This window comes from Anomaloglossus baeobatrachus, unplaced genomic scaffold (genome assembly GCF_048569485.1).
Source record: "Anomaloglossus baeobatrachus isolate aAnoBae1 unplaced genomic scaffold, aAnoBae1.hap1 Scaffold_52, whole genome shotgun sequence".
Taxonomy (NCBI): domain Eukaryota; kingdom Metazoa; phylum Chordata; class Amphibia; order Anura; family Aromobatidae; genus Anomaloglossus; species Anomaloglossus baeobatrachus.
The window spans coordinates 20,312-38,746 of NW_027444564.1; the positions used below are offsets into that span (position 1 = coordinate 20,312).

Sequence of the window (18,435 nt, forward strand, 5' to 3'; positions counted from 1 at the left end):
GTGTGAGGTCAGTCATCAGCACAGCCCTGTGCCCCCGGAGCTCCGCAGCCTGCAGTGTTAGGTCAGTCATCAGCACAGCCCTGTGCACTCCGGAGCTCCGCAGCCTGAAGTGTGAGGTCAGTCATCAGCACAGCCCTGCATCAGCACATCCCTGTGCCCCCGGAGCTCCGTAGCCTGCAGTGTAAGGTCAGTCATCAGCACAGCCCTGTGCACCCCGGAGCCCCGCAGCCTGCAGTGTAAGGTCAGTCATCAGCACAGCCCTGTACACCCCGGAGCCCCGCAGCCTGCAGTGTAAGGTCAGTCATTAGCCCAGCCCTGTGCACCCGGAGCTCCGCAGCCTGCAGTATAAGGTCAGTCATCAGCACAGCCCTGTGCCCCCGGAGCTCCGCAGCCTGCAGTGTTAGGTCAGTCATCAGCACAGCCCTGTGCACCCCGGAGCTCCGCAGCCTGCAGTGTTAGGTCAGTCATCAGCACAGCCCTGTGCACTCCGGAGCTCCGCAGCCTGCAGTGTGAGGTCAGTCATCAGCACAGCCCTGCATCAGCACATCCCTGTGCACCCCGGAGCTCCGCAGCCTGCAGTGTGAGGTCAGTCATCAGCACAGCCCTGTGCACCCCGGAGCCCCGCAGCCTGCAGTGTAAGGTCAGTCATCAGCACAGCCCTGTGCATCCCGGAGTTCCGCAGCCTGCAGTGTAAGGTCAGTCATCAGCACAGCCCTGTACACCCCGGAGCTCTGCAGCCTGCAGTGTAAGGTCAGTCATCAGCACAGCCCTGTGCACCCCGGAGCTCTGCAGCCTGCAGTGTGAGGTCAGTCATCAGCACAGCCCTGTACACCCCGGAGCTCCGCAGCCTGCAGTGTGAGGTCAGTCATCAGCACAGCCCTGCATCAGCACATCCCTGTGCCCCCGGAGCTTTGCAGCCTGCAGTGTAAGGTCAGTCATCAGCACAGCCCTGTGCACCCCGGAGCTCTGCAGCCTGCAGTGTGAGGTCAGTCATCAGCACAGCCCTGTGCACACGCTGTGCCTCTTCTGCAGGGGATAGAACATGCGGCTTCTCTCCAATCTTCTCCTCTCATTGTGTTTGTGGCGTTCGGTGACTTGTCGCCCAGGGTTATGGGGTACTCGCCCCCAGGGTTATGGGGTACTCGCCCCCAGGGTTATGGGGTACTCGCCCCCAGGATTATGGGGTACTCGCCCCCAGGGTTATGGGGTACTCTGCCCCCAGGGTTATGGGGTACTCTGCCCCCAGGGTTATGGGGTACTCTGCCCCCAGGGTTATGGGGTACTCTGCCCCCAGGGTTATGGGGTACTCTGCCCCCAGGGTTATGGGGTACTCTGCCCCCAGGGTTATGGGGTACTCTGCCCCCAGGGTTATGGGGTAGTCGCCCCCGGGCGGTGTATAACTGGGGAGATGTCACTTTGGTGGCCGTTGCCCGGTTCCGTGTCCTGGGGGCTTTTTGAAAAGGGGGATATTTACCGGGGAGTTTATATGAGAGTTCATCACGTGACGCCACTTGCGGGTTGCGGCTGTGTGGATGGAGCCGCCGCTGCACAGGTCTCACTACTGGGGCTGGTGTTAGACCCTCCACAAGCAGGGCCGGGCTCCAGAGGATGGGTGATGTGGATGGGTGCAGAGAGAAGGTAGCCACACACAGGGCTGCAGTGTAACTGGTGCCTTTACTCACGGTCAGATGGTAACTGGTCACCCGAGGCCGGCTGGTCTCCACCGCAGGTCCCTTAGTCCCAGAGCCAGTTTAGTGACCTGGTGGCTTCTTCCCCCTGCACCTGTCTTTGGTTGGTGGGTCCCCATGGCTTGCAGCGGCTGGGGGTCCCATCCTGGTAGTCCCTTAACGGCAGTCCGTATGACGGTAGCATGAATCCTGTGGGGTCGGAGTCTCTGGTCCTGTTCTCCAGTTTTCCCTTCTGGGTCCTTGGGGGTAGGCCCTGTATCCTGGTGGGGATGCAGTACCTTGTAGATTCCTGTCTGCTTCAGGGGCGCTACACTTATTCCTGTGGATTTTCTCCTGTGATCGTCTTTGTGGTGTTCGGTGTCTTTTCCTGTGGATTTTCTCCTCGGATCGTCTTTCTCTCGTTCGGTGTCTTTTCCTGTGGATTTTCTCCTCTGATCTTCCTTGTCGTGTTTGGTGTCTTTTCCTGTGGATTTTCTCCTCTGATCGTCTTTGTGGTGTTCGGTGTCTTTTCCTGTGGATTTTCTCCTCTGATCGTCTTTCTCTCGTTCGGTGTCTTTTCCTGTGGATTTTCTCCTCTGATCGTCTTTGTGGCGTTCGGTGTCTTTTCCTGTGGATTTTCTCCTGTGATCGTCTTTGTGGTGTTCGGTGTCTTTTCCTGTGGATTTTCTCCTGTGATCGTCTTTCTCTCGTTCGGTGACTTTTCCTGTGGATTTTCTCCTCTGATCGTCTTTCTCTCGTTCGGTGTCTTTTCCTGTGGATTTTCTCCTCTGATCGTCTTTCTCTCGTTCGGTGTCTTTTCCTGTGGATTTTCTCCTCTGATCGTCTTTCTCTCGTTCGGTGTCTTTTCCTGTGGATTTTCTCCTCTGATCGTCTTTCTCTTGTTCGTTGTCTTTTCCTGTGGATTTTCTCCTCCGATCGTCTTTCTCTCGTTCGTTGTCTTTTCCTGTGGATTTTTTCCTCTGATCGTCTTTCTCTCGTTCGTTGTCTTTTCCTGTGGGTTTTGTCCTCTGATCGTCCTTGTGGTGTTCGGTGACTTTTCCTGTGGATTTTTTCCTCTGATCGTCTTTCTCTCGTTCGGTGACTTTTCCTGTGGATTTTCTCCTCTGATCGTCTTTCTCTTGTTCGGTGTCTTTTCCTGTGGATTATCTCCTCTGATCGTCTTTCTCTCGTTCGGTGTCTTTTCCTGTGGATTTTCTCCTCGGATCGTCTCTCTCGTTCAGTGTCTTTTCCTGTGGATTTTCTCCTCTGATCGTCTTTCTCTTGTTCGTTGTCTTTTCCTGTGGATTTTCTCCTCGGATCGTCTTTCTCTCGTTCGGTGTCTTTTCCTGTGGATTTTCTCCTCTGATCGTCTTTGTGGTGTTCGGTGTCTTTTCCTGTGGATTTTTTCCTCTGATCGTCTTTCTCTCGTTCGGTGACTTTTCCTGTGGATTTTCTCCTCTGATCGTCTTTCTCTCGTTTGGTGTCTTTTCCTGTGGATTTTCTCCTCTGATCGTCTTTCTCTCGTTCGGTGACTTTTCCTGTGGATTTTCTCCTCTGATCGTCTTTCTCTCGTTCGGTGACTTTTCCTGTGGATTTTCTCCTCTGATCGTCTTTCTCTCGTTCGGTGACTTTTCCTGTGGATTTTCTCCTCTGATCGTCTTTCTCTCGTTCGGTGACTTTTCCTGTGGATTTTCTCCTCGGATCGTCTTTCTCTCGTTTGGTGTCTTTTCCTGTGGATTTTCTCCTCTGATCGTCGTTCGGTGACTTTTCCTGTGGATTTTCTCCTCTGATCGTCTTTGTGGTGTTCGGTGTCTTTTCCTGTGGGTTTTCTCCTCGGATCGTCTTTCTCTCGTTCGGTGACTTTTCCTGTGGATTTTCTCCTCTGATCTTCTTTCTCTCGTTCGGTGTCTTTTCCTGTGGATTATCTCCTCTGATCGTCTTTGTGGTGTTCGATGTCTTTTCCTGTGGATTTTCTCCTCTGATCGTCTTTCTCTTGTTCGGTGTCTTTTCCTGTGGATTTTCTCCTCTGATCGTCTTTCTCTCGTTCGGTGTCTTTTCCTCTGGATTTTCTCCTCGGATCGTCTTTCTCTCGTTCGGCGACTTTTCCTGTGGATTTTCTCCTCTGATCGTCTTTGTGGCGTTTGGTGTCTTTTCCTGTGGATTTTCTCCTCTGATCGTCGTTCGGTGACTTTTCCTGTGGATTTTCTCCTCTGACCGTCTTTGTGGTGTTCGGTGTCTTTTCCTGTGGGTTTTCTCCTCTGATCGTCCTTGTGGTGTTCAGTGACTTTTCCTGTGGATTTTCTCCTCTGATCGTCTTTCTCTCGTTCGGTGACTTTTCCTGTGGCTTTTCTCCTCTGATCGTCTTTCTCTCGTTCGGTGACTTTTCCTGTGGATTTTCTCCTCTGATCGTCTTTCTCTCGTTCGGTGTCTTTTTCTGTGGATTTTCTCCTCTGATCGTCTTTCTCTCGTTTGGTGTCTTTTCCTGTGGATTTTCTCCTCTGATCGTCGTTCGGTGACTTTTCCTGTGGATTTTCTCCTGTGATCGTCTCTCTCGTTCGGTGTCTTTTCCTGTGGATTTTCTCCTCTGATCGTCTTTCTCTCGTTCGGTGTCTTTTCCTGTGGATTTTCTCCTCTGATCGTCTTTGTGGTGTTCGGTGTCTTTTCCTGTGGATTTTTTCCTCTGATCGTCTTTCTCTCGTTCGGTGTCTTTTACTGTGGATTTTCTCCTCGGATCGTCTTTCTCTCGTTCGGTGTCTTTTCCTGTGGATTTTCTCCTCTGATCTTCCTTGTCGTGTTCGGTGTCTTTTCCTGTGGATTTTCTCCTCTGATCGTCTTTGTGGCGTTCGGTGTCTTTTCCTGTGGATTTTCTCCTCTGATCGTCTTTCTCTCGTTCGGTGTCTTTTCCTGTGGATTTTTTCCTCTGATCGTCTTTCTCTCGTTCGGTGTCTTTTCCTGTGGATTTTTTCCTCTGATCGTCTTTCTCTCGTTCGGTGTCTTTCTTTTTCGCTCCTAATTGGGAGACCCAGACAATTGGGTGTATAGCTACTGCCTCCGGAGGCCGCACAAAGTACTACACTTAAAAGTGTAAGGCCCCTCCCCTTCTGGCTATACACCCCCCCGTGGGAGCACGGGTCCCTCAGTTTTTGCTTTGTGCGAAGGAGGTCAGACACGCACGCATAGCTCCACTATTTAGTCAGCAGCAGCTGCTGACTATGTCGGATGGAAGAAAAGAGGGCCCATATAGGGCCCCCAGCATGCTCCCTTCTCACCCCACTTTCTGTCGGTGGTGCTTGTTAAGGTTGAGGTACCCATTGCGGGTACGGAGGCTGGAGCCCACATGCTGATTCCTTCCCCATCCCCATTAGGGCTCTGGGTGAAGTGGGATTTTACCGGTCTCCAGGCACTGAGACCGTGCTCCATCCACAGCCCCTGGAGAAGCCGCTGGATATGGAGCTGAGTATCGTCAGGGACATGGCCCTGCCCCGTCAAGGTACTCTGTGTCCCCGTGCATACGAGCGCACACCGCAGCATTGCTGGGTGTGTTAGTGCGCCGGGGACAACAGCGCTGCTGCGCTTGTGCCATTTCCTCACTTCAGCTTAGCTGAGTGGGTAGACTCAGGGAGAACGGTCGCGCCGGCCGCTGGGACTGCAACGCGGCTGGGACTTGTGGTGCGCCGGGGACTTCCGCGCTGACCGTGCATATATCACGGCCGCGCTTATTACTACAGTCCCCGGCTTTTGCGGCCTAGTTGGTTCGTTCCCGCCTCCGCACCTGCCAGTCAGGAGGAGGGCGGGACGCTGTACAGAGCATCAGCGCTGAGGGCTGGAGTCTTTTTTACATACTCCAGCCCTCACACCAGGCACAGTAGGACGCAGATTCCCGCACTTTGTTTGTGGCACGCCCACGGTCCGCCCCTCTTCACAGAACGCCGGCAGCCATTCCTGCCTGCACGCTGAGCTGCAGAGGGGAGACGGGGAGACCCAGACACGGGATTCTACGGCCTCATACCCGCTGTTCAGCGGGCGGTAAGCAGCCTCAAGGGCTCACCCCCACTTGTGCCGTTTGTATACTGAGTATTTTGTGTTTGCAAATACTTTGTACTGTACGGTCGCTGGTGATTCTCGGCTATATACCCTCCTAGATTACAAGGAGGCAACAGCATGTCGTCCGCAAAACGCAAGGGTGCTAAGGCACAGACATTATATGCTGCCTGTACCGCATGTGGGGCTGCTCTACCGGCAGGTTCCACTGACCCCCATTGTGTGCAGTGCTCGGCCCCTGTGCAACTTGCACAGCCGGGGCCTCTGCTGGACGTGACCCAGAGTGTACCACCTGTGAATGCTGTCCAGGTGACAGGAACGGAGTTTGCAGCTTTTGCTGACAGATTGTCTATGACCATGTCAAGGATTCTTGAAACATTGCAGTCTAGACCAGTAACTCAGACCATGGACACTGTGGCATCATTGCTCCCTGGTCCCCCTCAGCTGGAACACTTCCAAGCTCCGGGGGTGTCACATGCACCCCAGGGTGACGATTCTGACTCAGACAACAGTCCCAGACAACCTAAGCGGGCTCGTTATGAGGGGCCCTCAACTTCGTCTCACTGGTCAGGATCCCAGCGGGACGAATCTATGGGTGATGAGGCGGATGTAACTGATCAAGATTCTGATCCTGGGTCCGCTCTCAATCTGGATACACCGGATGGTGACGCCATAGTGAATGATCTTATAGCGTCCATCAATAGGATGTTAGATATTTCCCCGCCAGCTCTTCCTGCGGAGGAGGCAGCTTCACAGCAGGAGAAATTCCATTTCAGATATCCCAAGCGTAAATTAAGCACTTTTCTGGACCACTCTGACTTTAGAGATGCAATCCAGAAACACCACGCTTATCCTGATAAGCGTTTTTCCAAACGGCTTAAAGATACACGCTATCCTTTTCCCCCTGACGTGGTCAAGGGTTGGACCCAGTGTCCCAAGGTGGACCCTCCAATCTCCAGGCTTGCAGCTAGATCTTTAGTTGCAGTAGAAGATGGAGCGGCACTTAAAGATGCCACTGACAGGCAGATGGAGCTCTGGCTGAAATCCATCTATGAAGCTATTGGAGCGTCGTTGGCGCCAGCTTTTGCAGCCGTATGGGCACTCCAAGCCATTTCAGCTGGGCTTATACAAGTCGACTCGGTCACACGTACATCTGCCCCCCAGGTGGCACCATTGACCTCTCAAATGTCTGCATTCGCGTCTTACGCGATTAATGCTGTCCTGGACTCTACGAGCCGTACGGCGGTGGCGTCAGCCAACTCCGTGGTTTTGCGCAGAGCCCTGTGGTTGAGAGAATGGAAGGCAGATTCTGCTTCCAAGAAGTGCTTAACCAGTTTGCCTTTTTCTCGCGACCGATTGTTTGGGGAGCGTTTGGATGAAATCATTAAACACTCCAAGGGTAAGGACTCATCCTTACCTCAACACAGACAAAACAAGCCCCAACAAAGGAGGGGTCAGTCTGGTTTTCGGTCCTTTCGAGGCTCAGGCAGGTCCCAATTCTCCTCGTCCAAAAGGACTCAAAAGGATCAGAGAGGCTCAGATTCTTGGCGGACTCAGTCACGCCCAAAAAAGACAGCAGGAAGAACCGTTACCAAGACGGCTTCCTCATGACTTTCAGCCTCCTCTCTCCGCATCCTCGGTCGGTGGCAGGCTCTCCCGCTTTGGCGACATTTGGCTGTCACAGGTCAAAGACCGTTGGGTGAAGGACATTCTGTCTCACGGGTACAGGATAGAGTTCAGCTCTCGTCCTCCAACTCGTTTCTTCAGGACTTCCCCACCGCCCGACCGAGCCGATGCTCTGCTGCAGGCGGTGGCCGCTCTAAAGGCGGAAGGAGTGGTGACTTCCGTTCCTCTTCAGGAACAAGGTCACGGTTTTTACTCCAATCTGTTTGTGGTGCCAAAGAAGGACGGGTCCTTTCGGCCCGTCCTGGATCTAAAGTTGCTCAACAAACACGTAAAAACCAGGAGGTTCCGGATGGAATCTCTCCGCTCCGTCATCGCCTCAATGTCTCAAGGAGATTTCTTAGCATCAATAGACATCAAAGATGCTTATCTTCACGTGCCGATTGCGCCAGAACATCAGCGTTTTCTACGCTTCGTTATAGAAAGCGAACACCTGCAGTTCGTAGCGTTACCTTTCGGGCTGGCAACAGCCCCTCGGGTCTTCACCAAGGTCATGGCAGCAGTAGTAGCTGTCCTGCACTCGCAGGGTCACTCCGTGATCCCGTATTTGGACGATCTACTTATAAAGGCACCCTCTCAAGAGGCATGCCAACACAGTCTGGACGTGGCACTGAAGACTCTCCAGAGTTTCGGGTGGATTATCAACTTTTCAAAGTCAAATCTAACCCCGACCCAATCACTAACATATCTTGGCATGGAGTTTCATACTCTCTCAGCGATAGTGAAGCTTCCACTGGACAAGCAGTGCTCTCTGCAGACAGGGGTGCAATCTCTCCTGCAGAACCAGTCCCACTCCTTGATGCGCCTCATGCATTTCCTAGGGAAGATGGTGGCAGCAATGGAAGCAGTCCCTTTCGCGCAGTTTCATCTGCGCCCTCTACAATGGGACATTCTCCGCCAATGGGACGGGAAGTCGACGTCCCTCGACAGGGATGTCTCCCTCTCTCAGGCAGCCAAGGACTCTCTCCGATGGTGGCTTCTTCCCACCTCATTGTCAAAAGGAAAGTCGTTCCTACCCCCATCCTGGGCGGTGGTCACGACAGATGCGAGCCTATCAGGGTGGGGAGCAGTGTTTCTTCACCACAGGGCTCAGGGTACGTGGACTCAGAGAGAGTCCACCCTTCAGATCAATGTTCTGGAAATCAGAGCAGTGTATCTTGCTCTGCGAGCCTTCCAACAGTGGCTGGAGGGCAAGCAGATCCGGATTCAGTCGGACAATTCCACAGCGGTGGCGTATATCAACCACCAAGGGGGAACACGCAGTCGGCAAGCCTTTCAAGAAGTCCGGCGGATTCTGACGTGGGTGGAAAACACAGCATCCACCATATCCGCAGTTCACATTCCAGGCGTGGAAAACTGGGAAGCAGACTTTCTCAGTCGCCAGGGCATGGACGCAGGGGAATGGTCCCTTCACCCGGACGTGTTTCAGGAGATCTGTCGCCGCTGGGGGATGCCGGACGTCGACCTGATGGCGTCACGGCACAACAACAAGGTCCCGGTTTTCATGGCACGGTCTCACGATCACCGAGCTCTGGCGGCAGACGCCTTAGTTCAGGATTGGTCGCAGTTCCGACTACCTTATGTGTTTCCACCTCTGGCATTGTTGCCCAGAGTGCTCCGCAAAATCAGGTCCGACTGCCGTTGCGCCATTCTCGTCGCTCCAGACTGGCCAAGGAGGTCGTGGTACCCGGATCTGTGGCATCTTACGGTAGGACAACCGTGGGCGCTACCAGGCCGTCCAGACTTGCTGTCTCAAGGGCCGTTTTTCCATCTGAATTCTGCGGCCCTGAACCTGACTGTGTGGCCATTGAGTCCTGGATCCTAGGGACCTCAGGTTTATCTCATGATGTTGTTGCCACCATGAGACAGGCTAGGAAACCATCCTCCGCCAAGATCTACCACAGAACGTGGAAGATATTCTTATCTTGGTGCTCCGCTCAGGGAGTTTCTCCCTGGCCATTTGCATTGCCTATTTTTCTTTCCTTCCTGCAGTCTGGGTTGGAAAAAGGTTTGTCGCTTAGCTCCCTTAAAGGACAAGTCTCTGCGCTATCCGTATTCTTTCAGAAGCGCCTGGCGCGACTTCCTAAGGTACGCACGTTCCTGCAAGGGGTTTGTCATATCGTTCCCCCTTACAAGCGGCCATTGGAACCCTGGGATCTGAACAAGGTTCTAATTGCTCTCCAGAAGCCACCTTTCGAGCCTATGAAGGAGATTTCCTTTTCTCGGCTTTCACAGAACGTGGCTTTTCTGGTGGCGGTCACGTCTCTTCGGAGAGTGTCAGAGCTGGCGGCGTTATCTTGCAAATCTCCCTTCCTGGTGTTTCACCAAGACAAGGTAGTACTGCGTCCAATTCCAGAGTTTCTTCCCAAGGTGGTATCTTCCTTTCATCTCAATCAGGATATCACTTTACCATCTTTGTGTCCGCATCCAGTTCACCAATTTGAAAAGGGTTTGCATCTGTTGGACCTGGTGAGAGCACTCAGGATCTACATTTCCCGCACGGCGCCTCTGCGCCGTTCGGATGCACTCTTTATCCTGGTCGCTGGTCAGCATAAAGGGTCGCAAGCTTCCAAATCCACCCTTGCGCGGTGGATCAAGGAACCAATTCTTCACGCCTACCGTTCTGCTGGGCTTCCGACTCCTTCTGGACTGAAGGCCCATTCTACCAGAGCCGTGGGTGCGTCCTGGGCATTACGGCATCAGGCTACGGCTCAGCAGGTGTGCCAGGCGGCTACCTGGTCGAGTCTGCACACTTTTACCAAACATTATCAGGTGCATACCTACGCTTCGGCGGATGCCAGCCTAGGTAGACAAGTCCTGCAGGCGGCGGTGGCCCACCTGTAAGAAAGGGCTGCCTGACAGCCCGATCACGAGGTATTCTTTTACCCACCCAGGGACTGCTTTTGGACGTCCCAATTGTCTGGGTCTCCCAATTAGGAGCGAAAAAGAAGAAGGGAATTTTGTTTACTTACCGTAAATTCCTTTTCTTCTAGCTCCAATTGGGAGACCCAGCGCCCGCCCTGTTTTTTCTTAGGGTATTTGTTTTTCGGGTGCACATGTTGTTCATGTTGATAAGTTACGTTCTCCGATATTGTTATCGGATTGAATTTGTTTCTGAAACAGTTATTGGCTTTCCTCCTTCTTGCTTTTGCACTAAAACTGAGGGACCCGTGCTCCCACGGGGGGGGTGTATAGCCAGAAGGGGAGGGGCCTTACACTTTTAAGTGTAGTACTTTGTGCGGCCTCCGGAGGCAGTAGCTATACACCCAATTGTCTGGGTCTCCCAATTGGAGCTAGAAGAAAAGGAATTTACGGTAAGTAAACAAAATTCCCTTCTTTCCTTTGGATTTTCTCCTCTGATCGTCTTTCTCTTGTTCGGTGTCTTTTCCTGTGGATTTTCTCCTCTGATCGTCTTTCTCTCGTTCGGTGTCTTTTCCTGTGGATTTTCTCCTCTGATCGTCTTTCTCTCATTCGGTGTCTTTCCTTTGGATTTTCTCCTCTGATCGTCTTTCTCTCGTTCGGTGTCTTTTCCTGTGGATTTTCTCCTCTGATCTTCTTTCTCTCGTTCGGTGTCTTTTCCTGTGGATTTTCTCCTCTGATCGTCTTTCTCTCATTCGGTGTCTTTCCTTTTGGATTTTCTCCTCTGATCGTCTTTCTCTCGTTCGGTGTCTTTTCCTGTGGATTTTCTCCTCTGATCGTCTTTCTCTCGTTCGGTGTCTTTTCCTGTGGATTTTCTCCTCTGATCGTCTTTCTCTCGTTCGGTGTCTTTTCCTGTGGATTTTCTCCTCGGATCGTCTTTCTCTCGTTCGGTGTCTTTTCCTGTGGATTTTCTCCTCTGATCGTCTTTCTCTCGTTCGGTGTCTTTTCCTGTGGATTTTCTCCTCTGATCGTCTTTCTCTCGTTCGGTGTCTTTTCCTGTGGATTTTCTCCTCTGATCGTCTTTCTCTCTCTCGTTCGGTGTCTTTTCCTGTGGATTTTCTCCTCTGATCGTCTTTCTCTCGTTCGGTGTCTTTTCCTGTGGATTTTCTCCTCTGATCGTCTTTCTCTCGTTCGGTGTCTTTTCCTGTGGATTTTCTCCTCTGATCGTCTTTCTCTCGTTCGGTGTCTTTTCCTGTGGATTTTCTCCTCTGATCGTCTTTCTCTTGTTCGGTGTCTTTTCCTGTGGATTTTCTCCTCGGATCGTCTTTGTGGCGTTCGGTGACTTTTCCTGTGGATTTTCTCCTCTGATCGTCTTTCTCTCGTTCGGTGACTTTTCCTGTGGATTTTCTCCTCTGATCGCCTTTCTCTCGTTCGGTGACTTTTCCTGTGGATTTTTTCCTCTGATCGTCTTTGTGGTGTTCGGTGTCTTTTCCTGTGGATTTTCTCCTCTGATCGTCTTTCTTTCGTTCGGTGTCTTTTCCTGTGGATTTTCTCCTCTGATCGTCTTTCTCTCGTTCGGTGTCTTTTCCTGTGGATTTTCTCCTCTGATCGTCTTTCTCTCGTTCGATGTCTTTTCCTGTGGATTTTCTCCTCTGATCGTCTTTCTCTCGTTCGTTGTCTTTTCCTGTGGATTTTCTCCTCTGATCGTCTTTCTCTCGTTCGGTGTCTTTTCCTGTGGATTTTCTCCTCTGATCGTCTTTCTCTCGTTCGGTGTCTTTTCCTGTGGATTTTCTTCTCTGATCGTCTTTCTCTCGTTCGGTGTCTTTTCCTGTGGATTTTCTCTATTGTTTGCTTCTTTGTTTTGTTCGGTGACATGTGATGCTGATTTCCTTTCCACTTAGTAATGTGATATTACAGATGTTGATTTCTTTGTCGCTCCTAATTGGGAGACCCAGACAATTGGGTGTATAGCTACTGCCTCCGGAGGCCACACAAAGCACTACACTTAAAAGTGTAAGGCCCCTCCCCTTCTGGCTATACACCCTCCCGTGGGATCACGGGCTCCTCAGTTTTCATGCTTTGTGCGAAGGAGGCACACATACACGCATAGCTCCACTGTTTAGTCAGCAGCAGCTGCTGACTATGTCGGATGGAAGAAAAGAGGGCCCATACTAGGGCCCCCAGCATGCTCCCTTCTCACCCCACTTTTTGTCGGCGGTGTTTGTTAAGGTTGAGGTACCCATTGCGGGTACGGAGGCTGGAGCCCACATGCTGCATCCTTCCCCATCCCCCTTAGGGCTCTGGGTGAAGTGGGATTTTACCGGTCTCCAGGCACTGAGACCGTGCTCCATCCACAGCCCCTGGAGAACCTGCTGGAATGGAGCTGAGTATCGTCAGGGACAGGCCCTGCTACGTCAAGGTACTCTGTGTCCCCGTACATATCGCGCGCACACCGCAGCGTTGCTGGGTGTGTTAGTGCGCCGGGGACAGCAGCGCTGCGCGCTGGTGCCATTCCTATCTACAGCTTTGCTGAGAGGGGACATGTATTTGAAACTGCCGCGCGGCCGCTGCTGTCAGTTTTTTCGCTGCGGCGCGGCTGGGACTTGTGGTGCGCCGGGGACTTCCGCGCTGGCCGTGCATATATCACGGCCGCGCTTATTACTCGAGTCCCCGGCTTTTTGCGGCCTAGTTTCGTTTCGTTCCCGCCCCCAGGCCTGCCAGTCAGGGGAAGGGCGGGACGCTGTACAGAACGTCAGCGCAGAGGGCTGGAGTCTGCTTTGCATACTCCAGCCCTCACACTGGGCACAGTGGGACGCCAGTTTCCCGCACTTTGTTTGAGGCACGCCCACGGTCCGCCCCTCTTCACAGGACGCCGGCATCCATTCCTGTCTGCAGTCTGAGCTGGAGAGAGGAGACTGGGAGACCCAGACACGGGATTCTGGTGCCCACACACCCGCTTTTCAGCGGGCGGTAAGCTGCCCTCAAGGGCTGACCCCCACTGGTGCCGAAGTGTATATTGTATTTTATGCTTGCAGCTTTACATTGCACTGTACGGTCGCTGGGGATTCTCTGCTATATACCCTCCTAGATTTCTCAGAGGACACAACAGCATGTCGACCGCAAAAAGCAAAGGTGCCAAGGCACAGGCTTTCTATGCTGCTTGTACCGCATGTGGGGCTGTTCTACCGGCAGGTTCCACTGACCCCCACTGTGTGCAGTGCTCGGCCCCTGTGGCACTTGCTCGGCCGGGGCCTCTGCTGGAGGTGACCCAGGCAGAACCTCCTGTGAATACTGTCCAGGTGACAGGGACGGAGTTTGCAGTCTTTGCTGACAGATTGTCTGTGACTATGACTAAAATTCTTGAAACATTGCAGTCTAGACCAGTAACTCAGGCCATGGACACTGTTAACTCATTGCTCCCTGGTCCCCCTCAGTCGGAACAGCTCCGGGATCCGGGGGTGTCTCTTGCATCCCAGGGTGATGGCTCTGACACGGACGACAGTCCCAGACAGCCTAAGCGAGCTCGCTATGAGCGGCCCTCGACTTCATCACACTGGTCAGGGTCCCAGCAGGACTCTCTGTATGATGAGGCGGAGATAGCTGATCAGGATTCTGATCCTGAGACCGCTCTCAATTTGGATACACCAGATGGTGACGCCATAGTGAATAATCTTATAGCGTCCATCAATAAAATGTTGGACATTTCTCCCCCTGCTCCTCCTGTGGAGGAGACAGCTTCACAGCAGGAGAAATTCCATTTCAGGTATCCCAAGCGTAAATTAAGTGTATTTCTGGACCACTCTGACTTTAGAGAGGCAATCCAGAAACACCACGCTTATCCGGATAAGCGTTTTTCCAAACGGCTTAAGGATACACGTTATCCTTTTCCCCCGGACGTGGTCAAGGGCTGGACCCAGTGTCCCAAGGTGGATCCTCCAATCTCCAGGCTTGCAGCTAGATCCTTAGTTGCAGTGGAAGATGGGGCGGCACTTAAAGATGCCACTGACAGGCAGATGGAGCTCTGGTTGAAATCCATCTATGAAGCTATCGGCGCGTCGTTTGCTCCAGCATTCGCAGCCGTATGGGCACTCCAAGCTATTTCAGCTGGTCTTACACAGATTGACACGGTCACACGTACATCTGTTCTGCAGGTGGCACCCTTAACCTCTCAAATGTCTGCATTTGCGTCTTACGCGATTAATGCTGTCCTAGACTCTACGAGCCGTACGGCAGTGGCGTCCGCCAACTCCGTAGTTTTACGCAGAGCCTTGTGGTTAAGAGAATGGAAGGCAGATTCTGCTTCCAAAAAGTGTTTAACCAGTTTGCCATTTTCTCGTGACCGACTGTTTGGGGAGCGCTTAGATGAAATCATTAAACACTCCAAGGGTAAAGATTCATCTTTACCTCAGCCCAGACAAAATAAACCCCAACAGAGGAGAGGACAGTCGGGGTTTCGGTCCTTTCGAGGCTCAGGCAGGTCCCAATTCTCCTCGTCCAAAAGGATCAGAGGAGCTCAGATTCTTGGCGGACTCAGTCACGCCCAAAAAAGACAGCCGGAAGACCCGCTACCAAGGCGGCTTCCTCATGACTTTCGGCCTCCTCTCTCCGCATCCTCGGTCGGTGGCAGGCTCTCCCGCTTTGGCGACATTTGGCTGCCACAGGTCACAGACCGTTGGGTGAGAGACATTCTGTCTCACGGGTACAGGATAGAGTTCAGCTCTCGTCCTCCAACTCGCTTCTTCAGAATTTCTCCACCTCCCGACCGAGCCGATGCTCTGCGGCTAGCGGTGTCCACTCTAAAAGCGGAAGGAGTGGTGACCCCCGTTCCTCTTCAGGAACAAGGTCACGGTTTTTACTCCAACTTGTTTGTGGTGCCAAAAAAGGACGGGTCATTCCGTCCCGTTCTGGATCTAAAACTGCTCAACAAGCACGTAAAAACCAGGCGGTTCCGAATGGAATCCCTTCGCTCCGTCATCGCCTCAATGTCTCAAGGAGATTTCCTAGCATCTATAGACATCAAGGATGCTTATCTCCACGTGCCGATTGCTCCAGAGCACCAGCGTTTTCTACGCTTTGTTATAGGAGACGAACACCTTCAGTTCGTAGCTCTGCCTTTCGGGCTGGCGACAGCCCCACGTGTCTTCACCAAGGTCATGGCAGCAGTAGTAGCAGTCCTGCACTCTCAAGGTCACTCTGTGATCCCGTATTTGGACGATCTACTTGTCAAGGCACCCTCTCAAGAGGCATGCCAACACAGCCTGACCGTTGCGCTGGAGACTCTCCAGAGTTTCGGGTGGATCATCAACTTTTCAAAGTCAAATCTGACTCCGACCCAATCGCTAACATATCTTGGCATGGAGTTTCATACTCTCTCAGCGATAGTGAAGCTTCCGCTGGACAAACAGCGTTCACTACAGACAGGGGTGCAATCTCTCCTTCAAGGCCAGTCTCACCCCTTGAGACGCCTCATGCACTTCCTAGGGAAGATGGTAGCAGCAATGGAAGCAGTCCCTTTCGCGCAGTTTCATCTCCGTCCACTACAATGGGACATTCTCCGCCAATGGGACGGGAAGTCGACGTCCCTCGACAGAGACGTCTCCCTTTCTCAGGCGGCCAAGGAATCTCTTCGGTGGTGGCTTCTTCCCACCGTTTTGTCGAAAGGAAAGTCCTTTCTACCCCCATCCTGGGAGGTAGTCACGACAGACGCGAGTCTATCAGGGTGGGGAGCAGTGTTTCTCCACCACAGGGCTCAAGGGACGTGGACTCAGGAAGAGTCCACCCTTCAGATCAATGTTCTAGAAATCAGAGCAGTGTATCTTGCCCTACAAGCCTTCCAGCAGTGGCTAGAAGGCAAGCAGATCCGAATTCAGTCGGACAACTCCACAGCGGTAGCGTACATCAACCACCAAGGTGGAATACGCAGTCGGCAAGCCTTCCAGGAAGTCCGACGGATTCTGACGTGGGTGGAAGACACGGCTTCCACCATATCCGCAGTTCACATCCCAGGCGTGGAAAACTGGGAAGCAGACTTCCTCAGTCGCCAGGGTATGGACGCAGGGGAATGGTCCCTTCACCCGGACGTGTTTCAGGAGATCTGTCGCCGCTGGGGGATGCCGGACGTCGACCTGATGGCGTCACGGCACAACAACAAGGTCCCGGCTTTCATGGCACGGTCTCACGATCACCGAGCTCTGGCGGCAGACGCCTTAGTTCAAGATTGGTCGCAATTCCGGCTACCTTATGTGTTCCCACCTCTGGCATTGTTACCCAGAGTGCTGCGCAAGATCAGGGCCGACTGCCGTCGCGCCATCCTCGTCGCTCCAGACTGGCCGAGGAGATCGTGGTACCCAGATCTGTGGCACCTCACGGTAGGCCAACCATGGGCACTACCAGAACGACCAGACTTGCTATCTCAAGAGCCGTTTTTCCACCTGAATTCTGCGGCCCTGAACCTGACTGTGTGGCCATTGAGTCCTGGATCCTAGCGTCTTCAGGATTATCTCGAAAGGTTATTACCACCATGAGACAGGCTAGAAAACCATCCTCCGCCAAGATCTACCACAGGACGTGGAAGATATTCTTATCTTGGTGCGCTGCTCAGGGAGTTTCTCCCTGGCCTTTTGCATTGCCTACTTTTCTTTCCTTCCTGCAATCCGGGTTGGAAAAAGGTTTGTCGCTCAGTTCCCTTAAAGGACAAGTCTCAGCGCTATCTGTATTTTTTCAGAAACGCCTAGCAAGACTTACTCAGGTACGCACGTTCCTGCAAGGAGTTAGTCATATCGTCCCTCCTTACAAGCGGCCGTTAGAGCCCTGGGATCTGAACAGGGTTCTAATTGCCCTCCAGAAGCCGCCTTTCGAGCCTATGAAGGATGTTTCCCTTTCTCGTCTTTCACAGAAAGTGGCCTTTCTAGTAGCGGTCACGTCTCTTCGGAGAGTGTCCGAGCTAGCGGCGCTCTCATGCAAATCTCCCTTCCTGGTATTTCACCAGGACAAGGTGGTTCTACGTCCGATTCCTGAGTTTCTCCCTAAGGTGGTATCCCCCTTTCATCTCAATCAGGATGTCACATTACCTTCCTTGTGTCCTCATCCAGTTCATCAATTTGAGAAAGGTTTGCATTTGTTGGATCTGGTCAGAGCACTCAGGATCTACATTTCCCGCACGGCGCCCTTACGCCGCTCGGATGCACTCTTTGTCCTTGTCGCTGGTCAGCGTAAAGGGTCGCAAGCTTCCAAATCCACCCTGGCTCGGTGGATCAAGGAACCAATTCTTGAAGCTTACCGTTCTGCGGGGCTTCCGGTTCCTTCAGGGCTGAAGGCCCATTCTACCAGAGCCGTGGGTGCGTCCTGGGCATTACGGCACCAGGCTACGGCTCAGCAGGTGTGCCAGGCAGCTACCTGGTCGAGTCTGCACACCTTTACCAAGCATTATCAGGTGCATACCTACGCTTCGGCGGACGCCAGCCTAGGTAGACAAGTCCTTCAGGCGGCGGTTGCCCACCTGTAGGACAGGGCTGTTTGACGGCCCTATCACGAGGTATTCTTTTACCCACCCAGGGACTGCTTTTGGACGTCCCAATTGTCTGGGTCTCCCAATTAGGAGCGACAAAGAAGAAGGGAATTTTGTTTACTTACCGTAAATTCCTTTTCTTCTAGCTCCAATTGGGAGACCCAGCACCCGCCCTGTTTTCTTAGGGATTTTTGGTTTTTTCGGGTACACATGTTGTTCATGTTGAATGGTTTCAGTTCTCCGATGTTTCTTCGGGTTGAATTTGTCTTTAAACCTGTTATTGGCTTTCCTCCTTCTTGCTTTTGCACTAAAACTGAGGAGCCCGTGATCCCACGGGAGGGTGTATAGCCAGAAGGGGAGGGGCCTTACACTTTTAAGTGTAGTGCTTTGTGTGGCCTCCGGAGGCAGTAGCTATACACCCAATTGTCTGGGTCTCCCAATTGGAGCTAGAAGAAAAGGAATTTACGGTAAGTAAACAAAATTCCCTTCTTTCGTGCTAAATCTTCTCAAAAATCCTCATCCTTAATTCTTCTACATAGGACATATAAAGCTTTCTGTGCGGTTTGTTCACTTTCTCTTGTAGGTGGAAATGCACGTCTATAGCTCACAGGGTGTCATCTGTTTATACTTGTTTTTTCAAGGATGTAAAAAAGTGTTTCTAAATGAAAAGAAGTTCAT

General features: G+C 52.5%; 1 protein-coding gene across 1 annotated transcript in view; it reads left to right on the plus strand.

Moving 5' to 3' along the window:
• Window positions 1-611: 611 nt before the first annotated feature.
• The window catches only part of LOC142282745 (uncharacterized), a 58,308-nt gene continuing 40,484 nt past the window's right edge, over window positions 612-18,435 (plus strand). The window contains exon 1 of the mRNA XM_075333022.1: window positions 612-640. The gene's annotated coding sequence lies outside the window, so the exon portion shown is untranslated. The remainder of the gene's footprint in view (window positions 641-18,435) is intronic.